Genomic DNA, 25,170 nt, shown 5'->3' on the forward strand with positions numbered 1-25,170 from the left:
CATTTTGATCTGTGATGTTTCTCTGTTCAATGCATCAACCAATTTATTTTTCATCCCATACCTTCACACTTACTAAATGCACCCTCATTTGAGTCAGTTATGAAGGCCAGAATACCGCTAAAGTGTCTTCCTCTTCCTGAACACTTAAACAGAAACTAGGTATTGAAAACTAGCACACCAAAATGAACCAGCAATTTATTTCACTGGTGAAAAGCTCCATCAGCCTTATAACCCACCATTTGCCTTACTACTAGACCTTAGTGACCTGCCAATTTATTAAACGACTTACATTGTTCAGAAAACATTATTCAGAAACTACCACAAAAATTGTATGATTTCAGGTATTGTGGAAATAAATTCTGAATGTATAATGCCTATTCTACTTTTACATAAAAACACTAGCCCATATGTATTCAGATGAGCCCGAAAACAAGCTAGAGCCCAGTGTCATAGCACTCCTAACGCCACCAGATCTTTTCACAAGTACTCCACTCCAGGAATGCAACTTTGTTTCTCTTACACAGAGTACCAAAGCTAAATCATGTAAGTCACGTACAATTTTAGCTTTATTTTGTGGATTTAAACGTAGCCAGCCTCGTACCTACTCCTTTCTAGAGTCAAATTACAGCAAATACATTGTGCAAAAATGAGCAGTAGTTCTATCTGTGCTACATAACAGAATGCATAAACACTCCTCCAGCCCCACTTGCTTGTATAAAGTTGGCCTGTTTTTCAGGCCGGCTCTCAAGGGTGAGAAAGAATAAATTATTTTACGCAGGTTTTCCCCTTCAGGGTTCAGCCCTAACTCTGTTAGAATTCTGCTCCAACCTCCACATCCAAAGTTGTATAGTTTCACACTTTCTGAATAGTAAAATGTTATCTACACTGCACAATATATCCTCAACCTCATTGTGTGTGGTAAAAACAAAACCAAACAAAAACCCCAAACAGAAAAACCCAAGTAACTCCCTCAGAAAACCTGTTACGCAAGAAGGAAAATGCAAGGTTTGTTAACATTCAAGGTATACTGCAAAGATTGCATATTGTTAAAATTGTTAAAAGTGAGAGGGTACACTTAAAGCAAGTCTTTGATCCTCTTGAGACTGTGATATTAAATTAGTATTGTTGCATTGTGCCTTTCACAGTATTTAATATATTTGAAGAAATAAACACCCATAGTATGACAAATTCTGACACTACAATAGTAAAAGGTAATTTTATTACTAACTTAGTGGCTAATGTGTCAAAGGTTGCCATTTTACCTTTATATTTTAAATTGCTTTTACTAGGTTTTTCAATGTACCGCAAGCTCTTCACTATCGTAAGAGACAAACATTATAATATGCATTATAATAAAGCATTATTATATGCACTATTATTAACATGCACTGTAATAAAGCATTATTAACCGCATAGTTCTTCACTTTCTCATAGTAAGAGGGCTAGCACTTTAGTGCCACCAATGTACTGAGCCTTCACTGCATTAATGCTGCATGCTATTCCTGTGCCAGCTAGAATATAAAACTGCCTAAGTAAAACTTTATCTTTATGTGCCTTGTGAAGTAAAGAGTAAAGGCAATGTGTAAACAACAATAAAGAGAAGAGAAAAATATTAGGGAAGGGAGAAATTCTAGACAGATGGATGAATAAAATTAAGTGATGCTATGATACACATGGCTTCCTCCTATCATAAAGTATTATTACACTGCCTTTTTATATAAAAACTATTTAAGTCCTCAGCAACAGGAAATTTCAGGTCTGCTTCGATACCAGGTGCTACACATAAAATGTGGAGTACATGCATCTCTGAATTTTAGTAAATTTGCATTGTCTCAGGGACTTAATCAGACCTCCTTTGGTTTGGAAATTCAGCAGTGGGCTACTCTGTGACAGATGCACGTCAGAGATATCAAAGCATGCAGCTACCACTGTTTTGCAAGCTTTGAGGACGGGCTTTCATCAGAGCCTATGTGAGTTACAGCTCTTCTGGTATGAATGAGGTTGCCGAGCAACTCACTTAAGCCCTGTAGAAATCCCAGATTGGAGTTTTATTTTTAGCTAAATGTAGCCCTGTAAAGTGGCTGGTTCATGATGTTTCTTCCACTGAATGCATATGTGGTGAGGTAAGGCACCATAACAGGCACAAAAAAGAATTGAAGAAAAATAATTACTATTAAAACAGCTTTTATATCAGGACCTGGAATAGCTGAGATTATGCCATGTGTCATGCTACAGGAGAAATAACTGCTAAATAGAGCTTTGGACATTTGCTGCTGGACAAAAGCTTTTCAACATTTTATTGAGAAATTTAAAAATTCAAAGAAAAAATGCAGAAGGCAGGGAAAAAAAACCTGCTAGAGAGCAATTATTTCTATCAGTATTTTTCAGAAAAAGAAGAGAATTTTTTAATCAAGTCTCATCAAAATAACTGAAAAAGTCTTTTTACCTAATACCAATTTACAATACTAAGAAAATATGCATCAGAGGAATTGTACCTCTCTAGAATCTATGAGTATGTCTTAAAGTTTCACCTGAAAATAACATTTGTTCATAAAATAAATTTTTGTCATTTATTTTTAATTAAAATATTTTATGTTCTCAAGTAGAAGCAAGCAAATCAGAAAAAATTACTATACAATCCACTTTTATCCACTCGGCAGCCTGATTTCTGTAACGAATGTATGAGTTCTGTGCTCATAATGTTACCTGGTCATATTGCAGTGCTTTGTGGGACACACTTGCATACTGAAGGCTCAGGCGATTCTTTTCTTGCACAGCATCCTTCAGTTCATTTTCCTAAAACACAAGTAAAGAGTGTTAATAGGCCATTTATCTCCATTACAGTACATCCTATTAAGTGCTTAAGGAAGCAGCATTTTTGCATTATTTGGTATTAACAAACTATTAAGAGTAATATCAGGCACAGAGCCAAAGGCACTGAAGGTGCAGAAGCAGCAGATTAGCTTGCATTTACAGTTGGCTCTACCGTAAACCCACGTTTTCAGTAGATGATCTGATTAAAGAAGTGAGGCAAAGAGAGATGACCTGACTTCACAGGCCTGGTGCTTACAAAAATAATAAAAAAAGAATCTCCCTTGGGGATGTAACAAAGAGCTCAAACCTGGCTGCCTCAGAGCTGGGAAGAAAAAGAGACTTGGCTCCCGGAAAAAAAGTAATGCTATCAAACTTGGGTCTTCAGAAAGCATTTTGAGGGATAAAGCCAACACCTGGAATGTATAGTCACATACACACTTTTATATTAACATATTTCACTTTACTTATAATGTGTATCTACTTACAATATATATATATACACATTTAACACAAACATTTTTAGAATCTCGGTAGAGCATCTATGTACTACAGTGGCAGGCAAATCAGAAATGCAGATGGAAGTCAAAAGGTAAGTAATCTATGCCTAAAGATAAAAATATTAACTACAGCCTCAGGAATGTATTTTTAGTTATTTAGACAGCACTATAAGGAGGAAAAAAGGAAAAGTAAATAAAACTCAAATATACGGTCAAAGGTCAAACTAGAGAGGTAGAAATGCTTTATCAGGTCACACAACTCAAAATACATGCAGCATAGGAAAACGCAGCAGCATCCTCTGGTATTTCTGACAATTTCTTTTTTGCACAAGTTCACAAAGGTAGTTGTCTGAGATCAAATCTTAAATTCAATTCCTTATGAAAGTTGCAATCAGTCATGCTGGGCAATCTGTAATCTTTCTGTCCTACGGTGTGCATTATACATTATCTTCTGAAAACATCAGTTGTATTTGCCAAAAACTATACTAAGGTGGGCAAAACTGGGCCCACTTTTGAGTGATTTGAAATTATTTAAGATTTTGCACCATTAAAATCCACACTATCAGCAGATTTCTCTACTAATTCTGCTGAGATCTTAAGAAAAACTGTTCAAGTAATCCTTTATCACAATTTCTCTTTAAAATTCTCAATATGAAAAAAAATTAAATGGCCAATTTTTTATTTACCAATGTACGCCCTAAAAAAGGAATTTAAAGATTCTGATATTTAAATATTTTTCATACTAATTGAAGCAAAATACTTGCTATTTTAAGCATACTTTTCTTAAATCAATTTCAAAACTCTCTGCAGACAAGATCCATGTTTTGAATAAAAACCTAGCATTTTCAATGAACAAAAGTTGTTAAACTGTTTATCTAAATTGTTTCCTAAGCTTCATTACCTGAGCATCAGAACTAATGAAGCTTACAGATTTCTGCCTTGGCTACTTGACTGATATCTAAGAGGGTGTGACATCCAAATCCGATTGAAATTAACCACTGGGTTCCAAATTTATAGGGTCAGCTAAAGAGATGGTATGATTATGTGAATAACTTTTTCTATAGAAAATGAGAATAAAATGTCAGTTTCATAAAACATTTCATGCAGAAAAGGCCATTCTGAGTAACAATGATTTTAACATATCAATTAGTTCCGCAGAAGATACTGCATTTCTGCCCACACCTAGAATGCCAGTCTGATAGTTAAATCTGAACATAAACAAAGGATAGTGAAAACTAGTTCAGCTTAAGTAATGACATGTTGCAGCACCATCATCGTACAATATCAGACTATCTCATCATCTGTGGGAAGCCGTTCTCTTGACTGAGCATTAAGTGCTACTGCACTGAACTAAACCAAGACGACAAACTGCATAATATTCAGTCTCCTGATTGCAGGTATACCTATCATCTTACACATAAGGAGCTCAGCAATTATAATTTCTCAAGTCTGTTAAATCTGTTGTTCAGGATGCAATTAAAAGTGGCAGTCAGGCTCTGTGAGATGCTAGACAGTTCTGAGGGCCAAAATGAGAAGAATTTTTTAGCTCACGTTGCATTTTCAAAGGCGTGAATTAAATCAGTAAATATTTTTGTAATACCAACAAACGGCATAGAACGGTTCCTTGGATATGCAAATAAATCATTGCATCCTATTAATTGTTTAAAGTCACTTGTAAAGCATTCTGTGTCTATTCTGCACTTTACAAGGTAAAAATAAGCTACATTACACCTGCTCTGAAACCCTTAAAACTGCAGGCTTTTGTCAAGCCAGATTTGACGTTGACTTTAATGGATCAATTTGCATTTGTTACAAATCAATACTGCTCAGCTGACTGGAATGGGGAACAAGTGACAATGAGTTACCAGGTTTTAATAATGTTATTAAAAGGAATTCAAGCAGAAATGGGGTGGGGGCGGGGAAGGAGAGGAGGAGTAATTGATGGCAATCTAGGCCAGCATCATTCACACTCTACTTAAATTCTCCAGAATGGAAAACAGTTTATGAGAGATGGCACAGCAACTGGGCTGGCTCTTAGTCCTACCTGAAGAAAAACAGACTTTTATTGTGTTATTTGGATGAACAGAAATAGGGCAGTAACTATCCCAGTTTCATTGCTCCTTAATTACAAGCCTATTTCTTTTCACTTATATCTCTGTTAGAATCATAATGGCAATTTCTTTCAGTATTCTTTCGCATTTGCCAGGATAAAGCATCACCTACGTTCCCCATCCCAACTAAATCCATAAGGATCAAGAATCACTTGAAACAGTAGCAGGAATTACTGGCACACTTCTAGCCTAAAAAATACACAGATAGAGACCCAGCAACTAAAACTCAGGTGCAAAGTTTCCACTTGCAGTACCTGCAATAAGTATATAATGTATTTGTATATATTATCAGTGTGTTTGGAAGTGACATAAATACCTGTACTCTTAAAATATTTAGATTGCTTGCTCTCAGAAAATGCATTAAAGAACAAAGAATAAATGACTCATCAAAGGTCTCAGAGCAATAATGTGGTAAAAGCCAGGAACCGAACCAAAGTCTTGTAAATTTTAGCCAAGTTCCTTTATTGGGCTATGTCTTCTGCAAATGGTCCAAATCATAATTACTGTCAACTCAGAAATTCCCACAATATTAGTTTCACTCATTTGTTGACTTGAGTCATCTCTCAACAACAATGAATCTTTACAGCAAGGGCTCTGACAGAAGAATTGTGGTAGATTCAGCTGCAATAGTTCAGCTACTGCATCATATTATCAGTCACGTCCCTGAAAGTAACCTGTGATGTGGTTAACTGAGGCAGCACATACTACTGCCCAAAAGGGAACACAAGCTAGTTTCTGTGCAGTATACATGAATAGTACTTCAACAAACAGTTATGTTCTCTCTCTCATGTTCCTCATGACCAGTTTCTCCAGTGTTGAATGTTTCCAGATGCTAACTTTTACTTGGAGAAATACACTTACAGTACTAATTATACATCTCCTCTTCTCACCATCTCCTCTTCTCTTGTGGCTGTGAAATACCACCTGGATTTTTGCAAATGATAGTTACGCATCATTGCAGTTTGCGATTTTCTGTCTAATGCATTGACTTCAGTGATTTGGTCCCTTAACAATATCCACCTCAATATTTTTCAGATTATTAAATATAAACCCTCCACAAAAAAAATCAAAGTTAATCCCAGCTACCCCACAACTAAACTTCACCGAATAGGCAATTAATATACTAAAAAAGAGAACTGAAGTCACGTAGAAGAAAATGACATTTTTACTGTTTTCTTCCATGTACAAACCAGAAAACTCAAATTTCTAGTATAAATTCTTATTGGTCCACAGTCAGTCTCTGGAAGTTGCAGTTCATGGCTGCTCTTTTAAAAAATGCTGTCAAAATGGCAAATAGCAAAAATGCTATACCATTGTGTATACGCCCATTTGACTGGGGCCAGAGTGGCACACAAAAGGGTGTTTTTCATCTGACAGGGAATCCAATACATTTGATTATCATTTTACTATGTTGTGAGTTGTTTTCATTAGGTTTTTATGGTTGGATCCTGGAAAAGCTTTGAAACTTCAAACACATCTTAAGGGAGACAAATGCCTTTTGAAAATCCCAGCTATGTTTCTTCTCGCACAGGAAGGCTACACTTCCTTAAGATAGAGTATTTTTCTATTCTCTCTCCTTTACTTGGCAGCTAGCACTGAATGCATTAACAACAGGGCAACACTTCTCACTTCAGCTCTTACAACTGCCAATTCCAAACAGAACCTCCAAGTGAACAGAAAGAACAGGTCAGCAAATACATAGGGCAGCCATCACAGATGACAGACTTACTGGCAGTAGGCTGGATATGTGCTTCTTGCCTCCAGCTTGCCTGTGAATGCTAGGGGTTCTCCGCTACAGCCTTCCCCATTTCAATTTAATAACTCTACCAAATTCTAAAGGGAACATGCAAAGAGGCATCACTCTGTTATTGCTTGGACCTAAGAGAAGATTTTGTGGGATTTCACAATTTATTTCGAAGCTTGACATGATTTAGATTTTTAAACTTCTTGATAATAAACCAGTACCAGTCTGAAAAACAAACCCGTGGAAAGCATTACTATACACTCTTCCCTCATCCGTTCTATTTTTTTATACAAATAGCTTTTGACTTTTTACAAATTTAATGAGTTTTGTCCTTTTTTCCCCTGCCGCCCTCTCCCCTGTTCTTCATTTACTCACTGTATGCAACAATTCTGACAATTTGTGCCTAAGAAGAAACATTTTACTTGAGTCAAATGAGGTCTACCATTTAACCTATGCAAATCAATCCACTGCAGGTGTTAATAAAGACAAGTGGAGTGAAGACTAAGAACTCATCAAGCCAGTTAGTCCAAGACACAGTATAAAGGCAAATGCTGACTAAATGTTCGCAGACTAATGTGCAAGTAAAAAGGAAGCAGTACTTCACACTTCCAAAAAAAGCTTCTCACCAGTTTCCAGAGTCTTGACACTGGGTTTCAATTATTAGTTGAACAGTCTGTCACCCCTTTTCTAATGATGTTGCTACACAATACCCATTTGAAAAAATCAAGGACTTGAAGCAATTTAATTTAGTCTAGCATGCATCTAAAAATTTTACAAACAGAGAAATGAATGTGGAAAATTAATGATAAGGAAAGAAACAATAGAAGCTGTATGTAGAACTATTTCACCTTCCCCCAGAAAAAATTGAAAGTATTGTCACAGATTAGCAATAATTTACAGAACAAACCAAATCCAAACTTTTTCTAATGTATGACAGCAGAAGTTGCACAGAGCTTAGATTGCTCGTGCTTAAGCTTTTTTACCAAGTTAAATACAAGAAGCATAAACCATACTTATGTATATTACATATGTGGTCGTATGTCAATCAAGCTGTACTCATGTCAGGACCATAAGTAGCATAATTTGCAAAAAGAGGCTGAAATGTCTTTAGCATGTCAGACAAAATTCCAAACAGCAAGGATATTTCCTGCTGGATTTAAGGAATGCTTCAGGCAGTCTCAGCTCAGACAGGCATTTTGATTTAAGAAAACAATACTAAGGATGATCTTATCAGAATCTGCTAAGTAAACTGAATCGGAAAATTGACAGCGCTCTCGAATGTATATAAACACAAGCAGTCCTGCAGTGTGCCATTTTTTAAGGGGTGTCCAGAGCACTACATGGATTTAAAGGCTCACACACCAGTACATACTTCACAAAACATGAGATGATTAATAAAGAAACATCCATGAAAAATTAAAAATGAAAGACATTAAAAATAAATTGTGTTACCTTATATATAAGTTGCATCTTTTTAAGTGCAGAAATAAAGGCAAAAATTTGTGTTCGTAACAGAGCAAAAGTAGAAATTCTCCTACGGATATGAGGACTGACTATAAAAATTCACGGTAGGAGGATGATTTCTGTAGATTTAATACAATCTGACACCACTGTCTGGGTAACAAGGTTCTACATTGCCTGGAGAAAGGCATCTGTTGCCTTGTGTGCTAGTTTGCTCATCCATCAATTATTTTTGTTTAAAAAAATGTTATACACTATTCATTTATTTGTAGCTCTTTTTCTTTGAGACTTGTTTTTGCCAGTAACCTGGAATGACTGTATTAGAACACTCTGATTATAATCCCCTGTGATAGTTCTCTATTTTGATGATACCTGAATAGAATTAATCCAAGAGAAATGTGAAAACCTCTAGTCTACAGGTACTTAAAGAAAAAAGAAAAATTAAGAATCTTCTGATCTTTTCTCATGTATTTTTGCCCTGTAAATGACTCACTTCTAAGGTCAGGTTCATCACCACCAATTCATTTTTTTCTTCTTGTAAGAGCTAGATTTTAAAGGCAAAGCTGACTGATCCTGAATAATACACAGTAGAACTATTTAAGAACCTCAACACGGACAAGCTAACAGAGCTAGGCTGAGAGGCACAGCCTATACAACAAACTGCCATTAAAACCTTTCTGATTTTCTCTCTGTAATTAGCACGTGAATGAAGCAAGAAAACTACAGGCTGTCCTGCATAATTCTAACCACTATATAATATAGAACTGAGTAAAATGGAACCAGAAGCAAGCAGAGAAAAATGGCATTCACAAGAGATGCTGTTGTTCTGTTACCGTTAGTTAATGTTCTGACACCACTTCCATTATATCTGACAGCTTTGGATGCATACCAGTAAGATAGAAGTGGGATCAAAGCAAGCACTGAAATACGCTGAATGTCCCCTCCCTGTCCCATGAAGGGTACAGTTCTATCCAGTACTGGCTTCCACAGTTACCAACTTTGATAGTTAGAAAGTTGCACTTTTAATAAACAACATACTATAAGTTAGTGGAAAACTATTAAATGCAGTGAAAAATAATCAAACTAAAGACACTTTTATTTGAGGTGTTTTACTATTTCCATTTGATTCTTCCTCTCAATTGTCATGATGAAGTATGTTAGCAAGTAGTACAGGAAAGTAGTCTGACATTTTATGATGTTAACATTTAAAAACTAAGGAATTTTTACAGAGAATATTAACAGGCATACATAAGTTTTTTCTGCTACCACTCAAGACAAAAGAAGATCTACTCAGAAATGCTTGCATTTTAATTTTCTTCATTATAAAAATAGGAACTTTTCCATGCAAATTGTACTTTCTTCTAATAAAGGAAAGCAAATGCAGCTTTACCCCTCTAATCAGTAGGCTGAATTTAGCATAAGAATCACTATATAAAAATAGCACTTCCTAAAAAGCACTACTAAATAAGGAAAGCAGGAACTGTAGCAGTTTATTGGACTTGGAAATCATCAGTGTCTTGGCACTACAGTGACCAGGACCAGATGTTATGGAGGAAGCACAAACAATTAATGCATGGTATTATTTTTCACTTCAATAAGACTTAAGATAACAAGCTTTGCACTACCAACTAATTTCATTCACATTCTTTTTGTCTTGACCTTTGGAGTATTAGCTTTTCACGCAACTGTTTCTCATAACTTGTCCATACAATCTTTCCTAGCACCTCAAATCCGTCACCCCCATAACACTGATTTACACGGTAAGGTACTCACTGCCATGTTTTGCAGGATCAGAGAGGAAAAGGACAGACAAACATCAGGTATTGGATAGCTGCTTAATGACATAATCTTGTTGTGGAAAAGTAGTATACAAATGTATAGCTGATAACTGAAGAATCAATTCAAGGTAATTTTAGGCCTATCAACTTCAAAGAAAAATAAGGGGTAAGGGAGAGGTCAGTTCTCATCAATGAGTTATTTATGTATGTTAACACTGTAATACTTTCTGTCTAAGGCTGTTCCAATAATTAAAATTATGCAACATTGACAATGCTTTCATCAGTGAGCATATAAAAATTATTTTGATAGGCATCAGTTTTAAAACAAACTTCGTACCAAAGTAATTTGACCACCAACACCACAGATGTTCCTAATTTAGCCACCCAGAGCACCCATACAATGTGCTTTTGTTCAGGCTACTGCCCCATGCCTGTCAGTGTTTAGGGGGCATTTGGACAATGCCCTTAGTGACATGCTTTAACTTGGTCAGCCCTGAATTGGTCAGGCAGTTGGACTAGATGATTGTTGTAGGTCCCTTCCAACCGAAATAATCTATTGTATTCTATTCTATTCTACCCTCCTGAAGATATCCCCTCACCTCAGGTTAGCCAAACTAGTATTTCCTTTAAAAAACAAGCAGGTTTGTGTTCCACCTTTCAAATAACATCCAGCTGCTGGGAACATAAACATAGCCAAAGATATAGTAAAAATACATTTCTGCAGCCTTTAGTAGTGAATTAATCTTAAACTTAGTATTACAGCAGTGTTTTCCCTCAGACAATATTAGAAAGTTTATCAATTTGATTTGTGGGCTGAAGCAAAATCAATATTTATTCATGGGTTTTTCTTTCAATTATTTTTACACTCACTTCTCAACACAATAAATTAATCTGAGAGACAGAGGGTCTAATTCTCATTTACCACGGCACAGTTTTAGTTCCTTCAGGGACAACTTATACCTAAGGGAAAGAAAAAAATAATGTTAAATTATCCACCGCTAAGGGAGAAAGAAGTGAACAAGGTCCCTGGTCTTATATAAAGGCACAAAGGAAATACAGTGTGGCTTAAACATTAACCGCATTTGAATGCTGGTATCAAGCTGGCACTGTCCGAAGGGGACATTCCCTACTTCCCCCTTAACAAATATTTTATTTTCATTTTACCATCATACTGTGTATTTTTTGTTTCACATCTCCAATTGGTAGTAAATTGTTCTTTTGCCTTGAGTCCAGTGGATGCGCCAAAGATCTAACTTATTTTTGTAGGTCAAACCAAATGCCACCAAATATTTAAAAATAATTAAAATGCATAGTGTGGTTTTAGGGATTTCTGCACATGCATGGATTTCCACTCACATTTTGTGATAATTCCTACGGAACTTGCTATCCACATTTTCCACTTACTTCGATTTCACTTGTGGCAGAACAAACAAAATACATCAGCTAAAAAACATGAACAAAGTTGTTCTGATCACCACTGGAGCTCATTAGGGATAAGGCTGCAACAGAAAGCCTCTATTCAATTATCTACTAAGGCATTAAGGTTTCCATTTGCTGATCAACAGAACATATAGACAAGATGGGTGAGCGGCAATGTGAACTTGGAGATTTCTCAGTAGAATACTTTATAGGATCTTCTAAAGACCACGTATGTTAGTATTCTGCTAACACACCAGTTGCAGATGCTTTTATATAGGAATAGCTCATTGAGAGACCTTGTCAACGTTGATTAAATTGTCAAGTTCATTGTGCTATTTCTTTTAACAGAAATTTCTTACTCTTACTGAAACAGAGCAAGTCCTTCCTTGTTCTATTTCACTGATAATTAAAATGCAATTAGTTAGATCAGCTTTCACAAATATTTCTCAGAAAGCTTTCTTTTTTGTCATGTACAAAGAGGAGAGAATAGCAAACAAGATCAACTGTTGTCATGGTAACATCATGCCCCAGCAGGTGAAAAACTCAGTCCTGTGGCACTAAAAAAGAAGGATGAAATGTACTGAACCTAAGCATAACATTAACTAAAGCTGAACAAGCTAAATGCTTTTTCATAGATTGGCATCTTTTTTAAGCAACACATTTAGAAAGGCAAATGTTAAAAAAAAAAGTGTGAACTCTGGTGACATTAGTAATTAACCAATTGTCTCAGAGTAATTTTATTAGGCAGAATTTATATTGATATGTTGCATAATTTTGGAAATCTCTATGCAAAGTTTAGCACAATTTTTAAAAATTGTAAGGGACCTGAAAACAGAAGATAATTTTTCATTGCAAGACAGATAAAAGAAAAATATGCCCAATAATTTTAAGGGTTAGATGCCAGAAGCATCATGCAAAAACAGCTCCTCATGCTCCAAAAGTTGTTTCCAGAAGAGAAAATATTACAGCCTTCAAGTAAGACTGTACAATCGATTTTTCATCTTCTGTTAAGCTAAGATGGTATATATAAACATCAAACAAACTTATGAGTTAACCAAAACAAAGTATTATGGGCCACTGCTTTGCCTACGTGAATTTTTAAGAAAAGGTGTACAAAACTGAATGTTGGTCCTTCTATGGTCCAACCAAATCTTCCCTAACTAAGATTATCTACAAGTAAGCGCCCAACTCAAAACACTTCATTCCCATTTACAGAGATCGGAACAACACTTTGCATTCCTTCCTTAGGTAGAACAAACATGCAGGTAAGTCATGAAGCCGCCTTTTCGTCTGCAGGGCTCTCAAACAATGGGAAATCACCACGTATCATATTCTATTAATCAAAACTGTTTTCAAACCATTTTCAACACAATTTGAAAACTAGAAAAAAATGGAACTTTATGTGATTTCTTACATAATACAACATTAAATCTACATCATTTGTTCTAAACAATACAGATATTTTCTCCATCCATTTAGCAAAATGTAACAACTTTAACAAAGCTTAATAGTTTTACTATGTGCGTATTTACAGGTGTGAAAACTTACACGTACTATTTTTCTAAGGATTGTCAGGAAAAATACATCACAAAACAATGAGTTTAAACAGTCTGCCAGTCAGAGTTTGAAATTTATTCATTTCTCAGAGTCTTCGGGCAAGCAATGAGTGAACTCTGCATTCATCCTTCCTAAGTGCCAAAAAAGAGAAGATGGCTCTATCACCTAACTGAAGCAATGCTGTTTCTTATCCTTCTACTCAGTATCATCTAAAGTCCTGTCGCAAGAACATCAAGGAGAAATACAATAGCTAGCAAATACTAGAATTCACAAAAATGATTATTTTTGTCAAATAATATATCATTATTTTATTACTTGAACTTTATTTCAACCTTGAATATCAGTAATGTACCAAACCTCGTATTAGGCACTACCCAATTAGAAGAAAGTCCCTGCCTAAATATATTATGGGCTTTTTTAAAAGCATAAGACAAAATAGGGGTTTGATTCAAGTCTAAGTAATATATAATTTTGGAGGCAAGAAATCCTCTGCATATGGAAAAAGTAAAGTAGCTTTACAGTTTTTAAACAGTGGCTGCTTGAAGACACTTTGCAGCTTGGAGTTACAAAAATGACATTTGGAAAGGTTATTTGACAGAGTGCAAATGAAGAGGATGAGAGCAGTATCTCCATGAGAATAATACTTATATATATTGATATACGTACATGCTGAGGATGTCAATAGTTTGTACAGTAAACCTGGGAGAAATACATGATACCTGTTCTTCACAAAGAGAAACTCAGTAATTAAGACCGAAAAATGTTTGTTGGATTCCTCTGCTGATGGTAGATGCCCCTGAAAAACTGGGGCAGTCTCCACCAATGAACACTTTGGAAATGTGGGCTTAGATGATTTGACTGGCACTGAACAGCAATATGAAAGCAGAGTCAGAGACAGATACTAACACAAAAATCCTCCTGTACATCACACGCTACACAAACATACAAGGCTTTAAGCCTTTATGAACTTCCACAACTTCTTATTTTGCTGTCATAAATCTGCCCTACAGCTCTGTAGTCTATAAGGACAATTTTCCAGGCATTTCTGAGGAGAGCAGAACATGGACAAAATACTTTGTGTTAATGTATCATAAGAAGCAACACAAAATCTAAACAATGTATTTGCCATGTTACTTTTCCTTATCTTTCCTAAATCTGATTAATGCTGCCAGGAAGATATTTATATACTATTCTGCTTAGTATAAAATCAAAAGAAAACGAAATCATCAAGGCCCCAACTCAGGCAAGGAACTAACTGCTTAAGAGCAGTTTATCTGAACCCCCTACTATTCTCCCCTTCATTAAACACTGTCACGAATCCAGAGTCCTGACTGCTTTCAACAGGGTAGAAAATCATCAGCTAGAAATCTGCATTAAAGTTGCAATCAGACTTATTTCTTTGCTAGTTCCAAGTCTTAGCAAACATATTATTTGGCATCTCCAATTAATCTTAAATTTGCTTCAACGTGACTAATTAGGTGTATATTACCCTGAGTCTTAAACCATTGATTATTTCATTACTTAGAGTTACATGTGGTAGCAATGAAATGTATTTCACCCGCACTTACTCAGAAAGCAGTCCTGTATGTATGCAATTGCATCCATCTTCCCTCCTTAATGACACAGGCAAAGAGAAAGAGTCAGAGTTTCTTTCTGCTCATTCAAGCTGTACCGCATCATACTGTTAAATTAAAATTAATCTTCTTTACTAGCTGAAGCTGACCTTTTAGCCACTGCCTGGAAAGAGAACATCACTCCCCTGGGGGCTGTTCAAGGGGAGGGCCTTCTTGTGCCTGACACCTCTCAGCCATCAGATGAGATGAGGCAAAAGCACATTAAAATGGGTAATTTGGTAAGGTATGATTAATATTATTTATACAAGGAAGGCTGGCAAGCCATGCTCAGCTTCTTGCTTCCTTAAGTACCTGAAACAGGGAAGCTTTTTGTGATCTGTAACATCAGTAAATATTTACATTTTGATTTATTCTTTAAAAGTCGATAATTAACTGCTTGAGGCTGAAGAGAAAGATTCTGTAAGGTTTCACTGAGTTTCTGTATCCAGCTTGCTATTACTATATCCCTGAACTAGACTAGGACATTCTGGGACTTAAGACATTTGTATTCATTTAAATAACCAAAGTTTATTCATAGTTATTTCCAAGATAAAACCTTGACACATTAGGGAACCACAGAGTTTATGTTTTTGCTACTTGCTCATTTATTAAACGAGATGTGTAAAATAGTTACAGAGACTGCAAAAGGATTTTGCCTTCTGTCACTCAAAACAATCTGAGCACTAGGAAATTCAATTTCTCTTTGCCCATAAACTTTTTAATATAAGCATGCATTACTCATATCCTGAATATAGCTTTTAAAATCTCTTTCTTGTTCTCACTTTGTATAAAATTCACACTATTTTATGTCCTCCTAAAAAACATACACAATCTTTGTTGTTGTGATTTGTACATTTGCCGGTATTTAATCAAAGTTTTATATTTAAAATATAAATAACCTGAAAACAGCTCATAAGTCTGAAGACCATTAGGGCAACCAACCAGGAAGAGTCTAACCAGAGCACAGAATTAATCTTCTATATAAAATACCAGTTGATTAGCAAATAATCTTACTTAAGGAGAGAAATGGAAAGGGAAGGAATAATGATGCAAAATATTTCTAACTTGTGAACTAACCGAAAATAAATCTTGACTCAAATGACATATAAAGGGGAAATAAAAAAACCCACAAAACTCTGGACAGTGGTAATAACCCTACTCAAGGAAATCTCTGAAAATGGTGGGACACTGTAAAGTATTACTACTACTACTAGTACTACTGGAATACAGTATTCCACTTTACAAAATGAAGTGTTGAACATGTCTCATGTTGAATTAAAGATAAAAAAGAAAATAATTCCAATGCTAATAATATTTAGCTTTAGGGCTTGTCGTATTTAATTTTTTCAGTTCATAAAAATCAATTGTTGTGGCAGCTACAAATTTAAAGCTTTGTGGAAGTTCCCAGGAAAGGCTTTGAGGATGGGGGTGGGGGAAGAAATACTGAAAAACACAACATACTAGTCACAAAGAATGTCTTATTTTCTCTATTTCAAATTGCCACTCACCACAACAATGCAAAAAAATTGATCCTATACTTACGCATTTAAAAACTTACTTCTAAATGAATTATGACTTTAATCTCCCAGTAACCTAATTGAAAGATACTGCCAACTAGTATATGCTAACAAATACAGTTCAAATGCTAGCTTCTGGGCTTCCTTTTGTGACAGAAATTAGGATGCTTTTAATGGTAGCATTCTCCATACCTGCATTTGAATGCCTCTTCACCTGAACAATACCTTCATTCAGCTATCATTCAGGTATCATTCTGCTTTGGTCTAGAAACCTCAAAATGACAAAGTTTTCTCAGGAGACGGTATCAACATTAACCAACTGATCAAACAAAGTTTAATTGATAATATTTTTTAAAAAATAATTTAAAATTGTAAATAACTGACAAAGTGCATCTCTCTGATCTGGTTTGAGCCACTGAAGAGCTTTTAAAATAACTCAAAGACTGTACAGCTTGGACCAAAAGGCCGGTATCCACGTCTATTTCAAGTTTTAAGCAAGTACAAGACCAGTTTGAGAAATATATTAATGAAATCATTACTCTGTTTAATAAAGGATATGATTTGGTATAAAATTTAATGTGTTAGGATTGCAATCAATACCAGAAATAGTAAGACCAACTCATTGTACTGTCTACTTCACCAATTTTCTTCTTTTTCCATTCACAGACATACAAAGGGACAAGCCCATTTTTAAAAACACCTACAGTAATATACACCATCCCAAAACCTGAAAAAGAATGAATTCAGTTTAAATTCTGGGAAGATGTAGATTAATTCCATTTCATTTCACCTGAACCTATTTTCAGTCCACAATTTCTGATCCTCACATGCTGTGCATTATCAGTACAATTGAGGAAAACAATGAACAGAAATAATTTCTCTTTATTTATTAAAGATAAAATTTGTTTGCCACGTGTTTCTTAAAACTATCAAAATTATGTTTCCTCATGAATCATCAACAGAAAAACAACAGAAAAAAAAGATTAAATTTGATTAAAATAAGCCTCATGTTTCATCTTCGTATAGCAACCTCCTAAGCCATACACAGACAATATCAGCATAATTTCTGAACTCTCCCAACTCACCAATTAAAAACAAACCTACAGCTGAAAACCTATTCATGAAGTAAGAAATGGATCTCTCGCAAGGTAATTATAATTCTTTATGCAAAACAAATCCTTGGAGAACATTTAAAAACTACACTAAAATTTCCAACAGTTTAGACACTTGAGACCAGATACTGTCAACTGTATTTCTTCCTGTCTATTATGAATTTCATTAACACTTTTTTTTTATTCCTATTGAAGTAATTTTCAATTATTGGGGTTTTTTCCTGATGTATTTATTTGTAACAAGGAATGCTGAGAGATTTTCAGTCCTCAAGCAAACTAATTAGCTCTAATAAAGCCAAAATAAATTAGTTTTGGTTACATATTAACAGATAACAAATTTAAGTGATGCTTCTGAATCGCAAAGGGCTGAATTTCAAAACAGAAGGTTAATCAAAGAGGAGGTTCAATTTATCTCCCATCATGAATTCACATTTTGAGATGAGGCACAGGAAGAACTGAAAAAGACAGTGAGAATGTATGTGTTCATATGATGGCTATCAGGAAACCTCAGGAAAAATAAAAGTAGACCACAAAATAGCAGGGAATATTCAAAAGAACATAGTTGAGCTGCATTTCTTAACATATTAATTCAAAAGTATCAATAATATTAGCTGAAGATCAACTCTGCCCCTGTGCTTCCAAGGGACGCTGCATGGTGTTTCATCTGTCATTAACACAGAAGTAAAGGCAGCTAGCTACCCTCTGCATTTTTAAAATAGACTGTGACAATAGTTATGCATGCATGTTACATCTGTAGTGTAGGGATGTCAAATGCAAATGATGCCAAGCTTTTTCACTTCTTGAGATCTAGATGAAATCTCATCACACTGATGCGAGGTTTAAATGAAGTTGAGCATCACTGAATTCTCTCTGATACGGCTATCAGCACAGTGAAGAATGAAACTGAAAATTAAAGATAGCCTCAGATGGCCGTACATTTATGAAGTTTTCTAAAACATAAATTTCATATCACTGATGCTTTTTTCCAATTATCTACTGAAGAATGATACCTGCCTGCAAAAAAATGATTACTAGAGATCATTGAGGTACCAGAGATGAGGTGTCTTGACAGATCCCCCTGCTCCAGTGACAATCAAAATGTCTGTCATTCTAATAGGCATAATAACACATAAAAGATTAATATTTCTCCTACGTTTCCTAATGCGGGATATATAGCCCCGGAACTGCTATTTAAAGTATTTCCACTGCTTGTAGCACTAAACTAACTTCTATTTTCACAAGAACATTTTGACAAGAATGTACATCTACGAGAACCATTTCTTAGCACCTCATTGCAAATGATACCTACGTTTGTGAGGAGGCTGCCTTTTGGTGAACTATCATTTCAGCACTGATGTGCATTTTAAAATGGAAGAACCGTGATTGTGGAAAATCTGATGTAAATATGTGAAAATCATGGGCTTACTCTCATGATCTGTTGAAGGAAAAGCAGTGGCTAAACATGCTGCTTTTGATTAAATGTTTTACATTTCATCATATATATTCAGTTTTGATTTAACACTCCAACCCTTCATAGGTAAACTACTTATTTCAGCTCCACTCTCTCGAACAGAGGCCCTCACAAACACGTTATTTATCTCCCTGCATGCATGGGCCTTAAGAATGAGCCTAAAATACCATAAACACAAGCAAAAGGGAAGGTAGAGTTTCATTTGTTCAGTTTACATGCATGTAAGAAAACTTATTAGCATTTTCAGTTGCTAAAAAGAAAAGTTCTTCCACAATGTTGATGTGATTTTTTTTATCTATATACAAGAGAAAGAACCCATGACAGAAGGCAATTTCAACACACAAAACCAAAGTCTGCACTGCTTTACTCTTCTGTATAATCTTCACTTATTCCAGGTTATTTCACACTGTAATCTAGGGCACAGCTTGTCCCACTATAGCACAGTTCATAGGGTGGTAACAGAAAGTACCATTTACGATCTGAACAGACCTCTTTTTAATGTTCTGACTACCAGTCCCTTCCCTGAGAAAAGTGAGTTATGGAGAGGGCAGTATGTATGTTTGCATTTGCATACGCGTGCCAAACTATACCCATACACACATGTGCTCCACTCAGAAAAACAAAAATCAACTACAATGAAAATCATCAACTTGCCGATTCCAGAGATTTTATAGATTAAAGATTGCTGCCGGGCCAATCAAAAAGAAAATTCTAGACAAAGAATTGTTACATGTGTTATCTTTTGACTGCCAAAACATAGCCCAGACAGCTGATCAGCTCTGAAACCACCTATCCTTCTTATCCAAAGGAAACCACAATTTTGCTGTTTCTTTAAAAGTTTCTGTTACGATGACAGCCTACCTGTCACCTCATAAAAGGATAACTTTGGACACTCCTGCTAATTCTTTCCCTCCTCTATTGCCAGTTTGGTGCGAAGCATATCTCATAGAAATCAAGGATAATTCTGCTTTTAGGAATGCAAACTCAGTTTTCATAATAAATTACTATTTTTTTACTTGCAAAGACTAGCACCATTTATGTGAGTGTAAAAATCTTGTGTAAGCATTTTACGAGTCAGTCATAATTTATTTTTGCAGAAGCTAGAAATAGATGAATTGCCTTTTTGCATATGTTCCCGACTTCCCTTAAAAAACAATAAGGAAGGCAAGAAAAACATTATCTGAGATGGCAGGTCTCTGAAGATAATACCAAAATGAGCTTTTTATCAATTTGAAGATCTATCCTTGCATATATGGTCGCAGGACAGTCACAGTCATGTATTTAAAATCAGGTGAACCTCAGCAACATAAAACTATGGGTCTTTAAAGGACCCAACATACCCAGTAGCAAAGTAACACTGGAAAGAGGACCTCTTCATGGCAGAGCTAGGGAAACGGAAAAAAATTGTCATGTATCTACCAGCTTAAAGCAAGTAACTGAATTCGCAATTAAAGCAATTTTGTGAAAAACTAACAACAATTATGTTGTAAAATACATCATAGGCAAAATTCAAACACCTGTCTCTACATGCAAGATGAAACACATACGCTTTCTTTCTCCCTCCATGAAAGACTCCATGAAACCTTCTAGAGTGCAGGATGTGAATACAAGACCTGGCATTTAATTTATCATTTACCTCAACAGCAATGACAGTGTTTTAACTTTCTCCTAAATTTGCACATCATCTCATTCGCAATCCTTTCCTTCCATTAGTGGTTTACTGTCGATCTATTTTGTAAGCTTCCAGCAAATTAGCACTAAATTGAATTCCATAGAAAAAGATGTTACAGGCTTTCTCTCCCGTGCCTGATTTAATCACATTTTCTTCTCCTTTAATTTACGCTACATTTAATGGTGGAAATTATTTTTAAGATCAATTTCTGATGATTATGCTTATTATAGTTCAGAGGATTGTTCTTCCTGTCCATCTTTGGCTAATTCTCAAAGAAAAGATTTGATCTGGAACAACTTGTAAAGGCCAAAAGTGATATTTATACAAAAGACGATCTCTTTTCCCTTCTACTTCCCCTTTACAGCACTACACCCAGCGTGTGGCAGAAGGCACGAAGTCCTCACATATTTCCTTCTTTCACAAATAATACTAGCAAATGGTGGAGAACAGACAGAAGAACTAGAAATAAATCAGTATCATTCATTTGAATTAGGTGTAGAATAAATTCTTCTCATTATGGCCAAGCCTACATGTAAAGACATTCCATTACTGTTTAAAAGTGCTCTGAAATTCTTTTAAGAAAATAAAATTATTATTTATTGGCAGTATGTCATGAATATAACCTTCCTTTTTTTTTTTTTTTTAATTTCTCCAAAAAAAATTATTGTTTTTTAAACCCCTATGCTTCAAATTGTTTGAAGTATGATAGGAGATTATCTGCTTAATCCATTTCTTTCACTCAGGCATTTCAGATTTCATGCAGCTATGCAAAGTTTAGTTATGCTTAACAGACCTGTGAAGCTCTTCACAAAGCAGAAAATGAGTCAGGAGAAAAAATATACAGCCTTAGGGTGTTTTTAAAAAAAGAAGTGTAGTGAAATTGAACTACTAGGGAGAAATTTTGAGTTACATCTCGTATGGACACTGTAATTAGCTAGAGAATCCATGTTACATTTCTCCTTTTATTTTCTGCTGAAAAGGCAGTAGCCGAAGGAAGCTTGTTAACTCCATTTCTTCAAATTTACAATTCTGTTTCAGTCCTTGTCAAAATGGAAACTGCCATTTGATTAGGAGCTTGACCAAATGCAAACTACTGCGGCCCTCAAACACTCAGATGATGCTTTATTTACCCAGAGGAAATGAAACTCACTGCCAGCATGTTTTGTGTTCAGTTTTCATGCCTGATTCAGAGGATCAGAATCTGGGCATTTTCTTTACTGTTTTCAGCATAGTTCAACATGATTCAGTCTTGGTGCTGCCAAGACTATATCACCTTAAATGGGCTTTAACTACATAATTAACCAAATGACTTACCATCGCTTTATTCTTTCTCTGAGAATGACTGGATTGAAGTTAATGCTGTCTCCTTAACTCAGTCTCTTAATTCAACCATTGCTAGCTGAACCACATGTAGAAACTGAAAGAGCATTTTTCCCTGAGGGTCCCAAATTGCCCACAATGAAGTGATACGCCTCTGCAGAGTAAAAATGGCACACTGAATGTTACAGCAATCTACATCTCTGCCATAGAAAACCTGCAAATCCCTGTCCTGTTCCCTGGACAGGTTGGAAAACAATCCAAATTTTGAACATTTTTTCCCTGCCAGATTGTCAAATGGCATTATTTCTTCTTATGTGCAAAATGTGTGTTGAAAGTTGCTCAAATGCCAAAATACATCTAATCCTGCTATAATGTGGTAGAGAATAATTTCTAAATTTCGGAAGTAATTGCTTTGCTGTCCAGTGAAATGTACACGAAAAAAATAATCTCCTCTAGGCAAGTCCTCATTTTAAACACCAGTTCAGACTTCAGTGAACACAAGTACTAAACCTTTGGAAAAAATGAAGCTGTACAATTCCATTGTTGCAGTTTACTGTTTTCATTGGTGCTTGCTCTGTATCACCACACAATAAAAATAACAATATTCAGTGCTTAGATGTCATCCAACACACAGTTACAAAGTGCTTTGCAAATAAAACTATACAATTATCTGGGGTAATATTCCTTTTTGTGGAGAATTTTGACTTTCCCAGTTGTGGTTTTATTAGAATTCTGAACAAAAACTTGACATTTTGAACTTCTTTGTGCAAATGAAAGGAAGGAAAGGTTCCCGTTTTAAATACAATCTATCTGACACTGCTGCCCTAGAGCAGTTCCTTGCCAACTTGAATCTTGGGAGCACTAAGTCTTTGATTTCAGGAATTTCAGAGGACTGAATTCTTAGCTTCTAAAATCTGAAAGAGACTAGAGTGAACAACCAAACAAACAAGCTGGCAACAGAATAGCTTGCCATCTGCCAATTTAAATTACTCTTTCAGTAGCCCTACAATGTGGGTTTCCAATACACTGCCAAATCCCTAACCAGCTAATTGGTATCATTCCTGGTATTAAGAAAGTATCAGCAATGGTCTACATGCATTTACCACGTACAGGTTTTAGCTTCACATATGTTTGATATTCTATGAATTAATACAGAAGAAAACATTCAATGACAGATGCATTCCACATTTAAACTACGGTTTTACAATTCATAGAACTGGGCACCAGTCCCGCTGGGAAAAAAAAAAGGCAAACCAAATTTCCAATAAATTTTCATAAGTATTCAAAAAGAATTGAGGTGAAACCCGAATGAAACTGCACACACCAGTCTGTGAACTGAAATCACAGACAAATTTGAGCGAGAAAGGTGTCCCACCAACCAGTGATAAGCAGAAACCTCTGTGGAAAGCACAGCAAACTCCCAAAGTACTTTGTCACCTTTGACTGCTGCCTTATTAGAAGGGGACGAAATTTAGTCTTATTCATATTGGTGTGCATATGCACATATGTCTCCTACAATAAACCCGCTCAGCAGATTCAATCACCTTGCTAGCCACTAGCAAGACATGACCCTGCTTTATACATGGGCAAGTTTTCAAAGGCAAAATGCTTTTTACTGTTTTTGAGGTGTTGATGCATTCTCATTGAACATAGGAAAACTGTTAACAAACATATGGAAGAAAACCTGCAAGTCTACAGCTGAGTCCTGCAGATTCAGAAATTCACTGTTGTTTACAAGGATGATCATCTGCTATAGCAGTAAAATGTCACCACAGATTAGAATAGTAGTATTTACACTTTTAGTGAGAACTCTTACTATGCTGGACCAGAGCTTTAAACATTGCAGTGTATCACTTGTAGGTCTGTGTCACTATATACGTACAATCTGATCTTGTAAGCCTAGATAACACATTGCCATACATAAGTATGAAGGATATGACAAGTATCTAATAAAAAAATCTCTTCTTTGATCTTTTCTGTTTATCATGAAACTGCATTCATTTAAATAATATTACTACAGAACTATGAAAATTTTTTTTTTTGCTTTTGCAGAATTCTACATTTTTTTTTCATTTTGAATTAAATCCATTTCAGTTCATGAGCAATGTAAATGTAAGTATTACCAAAATGATCCATAGAACAAATTAAAATAAAACCCACTATACACAGTAATTTTGTGTTAGGGAGTTCAACAGATGTCACAAATAAACATAAGAAAGTATGTTCAACAAAAGGAGATATGATTACACTTCCACTTAATCTTCATGTTGAGTACGTCTCTCTTCATTAGCACCCCCAAAAGAAGCATGCAGTTGACTTCATCTCATTTGCCAAACTAGCCACTTTTTTCACACATTTTGGTAGAGAAGAGAAAGTGGAAATCATTCAGTACACTTCAAACTTCAGGCCACTAACTTGACAAAAACCCCTAACACTCTTCCTCTGAATCTTTCTCTTTTTCTCAGTTTAAAAAATAGATAATACCAATGTAACTTAAATTAAGTTCTTTCCTTTAGTCCTCACTGTTTTCAAAATTTACCAATATTGTTATCTGACTGTGGACTACAGGATCAGTATATACAAACAACCCAAGGCCACATAATCACGTTGTGCCCACCATAACTATAATAGATATACAAAACTGTTAGCCTGTCAAATTCCTGTTCAGTGCTGGGATATAGAAAGGGTTATTTTTAGATATGAAAATCCTGTGATAAATAAAGTAGTTAGAGCTGTATTAGACCATTTTGGTTTAGGATCTGCTGGACTTCTGGGGTTTGGCTTTGTTCGTTTGTTTGTTTTTGTTTTGAGCTCCTGAGTTTCTTTTAACCATACTAAAAAGTTTTCGTATCAGGATCTACCTAAGGACCATTCAAGTGTCATTCATCTGCATTAATGCCAGTCCATTACAAATAGTAAATCCTGAAAAGTTAAGATCTTTAATTGGGTCATTAGTATGTGCCTCAAACTTCCCACCAGATGAATGCAATCTCTTCTTCTTTTCTTCCTCAATTTTGGGGGATGGCTCTAATCTTATCTGACTGAAATTCACTCTAAAATAGAGAGAAAGAGAAAAGGGGAAAG

At 35.5% G+C, this 25,170-nt stretch overlaps 1 protein-coding gene across 1 annotated transcript in view; it reads right to left on the reverse strand.

Annotated features, from left to right (window-relative positions):
- The window catches only part of RIMBP2 (RIMS binding protein 2), a 148,765-nt gene that overhangs the window by 65,597 nt on the left and 57,998 nt on the right, over positions 1–25,170 (reverse strand). The window contains exon 2 of the mRNA XM_009584507.1: positions 2,707–2,796. The gene's annotated coding sequence lies outside the window, so the exon portion shown is untranslated. The remainder of the gene's footprint in view (positions 1–2,706; positions 2,797–25,170) is intronic.

Source organism: Fulmarus glacialis, unplaced genomic scaffold (assembly GCF_000690835.1).
Source record: "Fulmarus glacialis isolate BGI_N327 unplaced genomic scaffold, ASM69083v1 scaffold4019, whole genome shotgun sequence".
Classification (NCBI taxonomy): Eukaryota; Metazoa; Chordata; class Aves; order Procellariiformes; family Procellariidae; genus Fulmarus; species Fulmarus glacialis.